Source organism: Garra rufa, chromosome 12, assembly GCF_049309525.1.
Source record: "Garra rufa chromosome 12, GarRuf1.0, whole genome shotgun sequence".
Taxonomy (NCBI): Eukaryota; Metazoa; Chordata; class Actinopteri; order Cypriniformes; family Cyprinidae; genus Garra; species Garra rufa.
The window spans coordinates 40,932,087-40,936,791 of NC_133372.1; positions in this window are offsets into that span (position 1 = coordinate 40,932,087).

Genomic DNA, 4,705 nt, shown 5'->3' on the forward strand with positions numbered 1-4,705 from the left:
TTGGCCCAGGAGTTGATTGAGAGCATGCCCAGTCGAATTGCAGAGGTCCTGAAAAAGAAGGGCCAACACTGCAAATACTGACTCTTTGCATAAATGTCATGTAATTGTCGATAAAAGCCTTTGAAACGTATGAAGTGCTTGTAATTATATTTCAGTACATCACAGAAACAACAGAAACAAAGATCTAAAAGCAGTTTAGCAGCTTTGTGAAAACTATATTTGTGTCATTCTCAAAACTTCTGGCCACGACTGTAGACTACAGAATGAAAATGCTGTTGTTATTTACTCACTCATGTCTTTCCAAACTGGTGTGCTGTTTTTATTATCTGTGGAACACAAATGTAGAAATTTTTGAAGAATTGTTGCAGAGCTCTTGCCATACACTGAGACTCACAATGACCCTGGTCTGTCAAGCTCAAAACAGAGCCTTTTTGGAGTTTGACAGGCGTAAGAGAACATAAAATACTCCATATGACTGGTGTGCTTTAATACAAGTCCAAAAGTTCTATATGTAACAGTTTAACAGGTCCTTTTCAAAGCTTGACAGATGTTGTAAGAACTGTGTACAGAACAAACAATACCATATGGGTTCAGAACAACAGATTTCTCTTTTTGGTATTCAGATGAAACATTCCTTTGAATATGGAGCTCATATTATGACAAAACTTTTTGAATTTGAATTGTACAAATTTGAATTATTGACAAGTGTCATTTCACAAAACTGAATATTATATGGTATTTAACATAGTTCTGAATTCGATTTTTTAAAACTTGAATATTGAACATTTGAAATTGAACACAACTGAATTTTCAAATCGCAGATTTTCAAATAGACATGTATTTTCAAACAGCAGATTTTTGTTCCGATTTCTAAGACTTCAAATATTCAGTTTTTAAAAATACAACTTCAAGTTTTCAAGATGAAAAAAAAAATTCGGAACATCAAATTCAGTGTTCAAAATTCAAAGCGCAGAAATTCAGATCGTACAGAAAGTAGGTCAGAGGTTATGCACAGGGAAGAGTAGATGATCTACGAAAAGTCGAACGAAGCATTTACTGTGACCGAGAGGGGGCATGTTTGGTTCACTTAGGCTAGTTTTGCCGTGGTCACAACATATTAACTCGTGGGTACGTGATAATACGCCGTGGCCACAAGTTATTATTTCGTGGGAACATCATATTAACTCGTGGGTACGTGATAATATGTCGTGGCCACAAGATGGCAGTGTATACATAGTTACACGGCTTTGCGTAAAACGAAACTGAATGCAAAACGTGCACGCGTATTCAAAGGCAATTTTAATACCCGATGTTTGGAGAGCGACTCCCCAACAAATTAGACTACATACATATCTAGGCTGTTATTAGTATGCGGGCTATAAAAGGTTGTGTTAGTTGTCTATAGCTTTATATCATACTTGAGATCTCTTGACTTCAGGTTCTGAAAGTTTTGCCGACGAGGAATTTTTACTGGAAGTGCAGATTAAAGGGTGAATATAACATATTTAATTTCGGCTTATTGATAAACTAATACATTTTTATAGTTAAGGAATAAATCATTCACGCAGTTTCATTTGAAACACAATGAACACAACATGCTCATTTATCGTCACAAACTGGGGTAAATACATTAAAGTAAAAACTTAATTGGCATAATTGTCAGGCGTTTACAGTATTTGCAAAATATTTTAGCATATTAATAATACTAGCATAATTATACAGAGAGTTAATTAAAGCACTACACGAACTGAAAGGGAAATAAGCATATAAAACAATAAATATAGCCCATAAATACAGCCCTAACCAGTTAATATAATTATTATAAAATTAGGCCTATTGTATTAGCCTACTGTTTAATAATAATAATATACAAATATGAAATATAAAGAACCGATCCGTTAACAGGCAAGCGGTGCTCCTGCAGCCAAAATACTGCCACTTACGTCTCTTTGCGTCAGGCGCCGCCAGAGATAAAAAATATGTTATGTCCTTTAACCAGATTTTTAACAACAAATAGAACATTTGTCGGTAGTGTTGAAAACGAAGATCATGTAATGGAATTCTCCTAGTATGATCAATCAAAAAAAAAATTACAGAGATGTGCCTGACATTAAGACTATTCATGGGACTATGAATTATAAATAGAAGAACACATATAGTACATTTCTGTTGTGTTTATTTTTAATGAAATCAAATGTGATCTTGTTGTTTGCAACTATAGCAATGTCTTTCCCAAAACAGCACAAATCACTTCAGGCCTTTTCACACGGGACGCGGCAGTCGCGAGTGTCTATTTTCAATGGGAGCGGCGCGGAGGCGAAGTGCAAGTTTTGCTCCTGCACCCAAAATCCTGCCGCTTCCACGAACACGGCGCTTCGCAGCAGGCGCAGCCAAAGATAATTTTTTTTTAAATCTTTTTGTGAGCGGCAGCGTCCGCACTGTGACCGCGTCGCGAACACCGCCTCAACTGCACAAAACGCTTCCACTACAAGAGAAGGCAGCAGCCGCGCGGCGATTCCGGCATGTCATTATCTTTACAAAAAGATCTTGTTGCCATGACATGCATACTCCCACGAGTTAATATGATGTTCCCACGAAATAATAACTTGTGGCCACGGCGTATTATCACGTACCCACGAGTTAATATGTTGTGACCACGGCAAAACTAGCCTAAGTGAACCAAGCATGCCCCCTCTCGGTCACAGTAAATGCTTCGTTCGACTTTTCGTAGATCATCTACTCTTCCCTGTGCATAACCTCTGACCTACTTTCTGTACGATCTGAATTTCTGCGCTTTGAATTTTGAACACTGAATTTGATGTTCCGAATTTTTTTTCATCTTGAAAACTTGAAGTTGTATTTTTAAAAACTGAATATTTGAAGTCTTACAAATCGGAACAAAAATCTGCTGTTTGAAAATACATGTCTATTTGAAAATCTGCGATTTGAAAATTCAGTGTTCAATTTCAAATGTTCAATATTCAAGTTTTAAAAAATTGAATTCAGAACTATGTTAAATACCATATAATATTCAGTTTTGTGAAATGACACTTGTCAATAATTCAAATTTGTACAATTCAAATTCAAAAAGTTTTGTCATAATATGAGCTCCATATTTGAACCAGTTTCCCAATTTGGGTTTCAAAAAGGAACGGCAGAGGGTTGTGAGATAATGAAAAGCCAATATTTATTAATCATAATAAATAAATAACTGTAAAATAAAATAAATAAAATCAAAATAAAATAGTGAACAGACAAATGTCTTGAAATATTACATATAACTTAAAATACATTTTGAATAAAGAAAATATTTTAGTTCAAAGGGGTTTGACTGACAAAGTTGTATGAGAATCCCTGCTTTAAACAATTCTTCAAATCAAAAAACACTTTTGATTTCGTTTTTTTGAATACTATGCTTCTGAATCATCACTGGTTTTCATTAATTTAATGAAAAATAATGCTAACAGACATACTCCACATTAGAAGTGTAACGTCTAGCTTACATTAGTTCCTATAGTCAACATTAAACTGTAAATGTGAACCATAATGTGCAAAACATAACCTTAAATGGAAACATAAAAGGTAGAGCAAGACTGTTATCCATCAGGAAATGATTGTGAAAAGTGAGCATAACCAACCAATAAATCATTTTAATTACCAGTCAAAAGTTTCTGAACAATAAGATTTTTAATCTAATTTAGCAAGGATGCTTTAAATGGACCAAAAGTGATGATAAAGACATGTATAATGTTACAAAAGATTTCTATTTTAGATAAATGCCGTTCATCTGGACTTTTTATTCATCAAAGAAACCTGAAAAAAATTCTACTCAGCTGTTTTCAACAGAATAACAATCAGAAATGTTTTTTTAGCAGCAAATCAGAATATTAGAATGATTTCTGAAGGATCATGTGACTGGATTAATGATGCTAAAAATTCAGCTTTGAAATCACAGGAATAAATTACATTGTATTTAAATAGAAAACCGTTATTTTAAATAGTAAAAATATTTGTAAAATCTCCAGGTTTTTTGATCAAATAAATACAGGCTTGGTAAGCAGAAGAGACTTCTTTAAAAAACATTAAAAATCAAAAAACTTTTGACTGGTATAGTATAATAAAACCAGTAACATTTAATGGAGAAAATGGGGCAAATTTAGCAAAACAATGTCAGAAAAACCAACAACTGCTAGTAAACTGCCATAAAAATTTGCAAATATTTATACATATTCATATATGTGACCCTGGAGCACAAAACCAGTCTTAAGTCGCTGGGGTATATTTGTAGCAATAGCCAACAATAAATGATTGATTTTTCTCTTATGCCAAAAATCATTAGGATATTCATTAGGATGTTCAATGAAGATATTTTGTAAATTTCCTACCATAAATATATATAAAAAAAAAAAAAGATCTTCATTTGGACAACTTTAGAGGCAATTTTCTCAATATTTTTTGCACCCTCAGATAGCAGATTTTCAAATAGTTGTTCTATCCTAACAAACCATACATCAACAGAAAGTTTATTTTTCAGCTTTCAGATGATTTATAAATCCCAATTTTAGAAAACTGACCATTATGACTGGTTTTGTGGTTCTGGGTCACATATTTATGGAAAAACCTAGACCTACCTGTAAATCTTTCTTGGACAAAATATTTGCCTTCTACTGGTCAAAATATGTAATACCAATTACAAGGAATATGA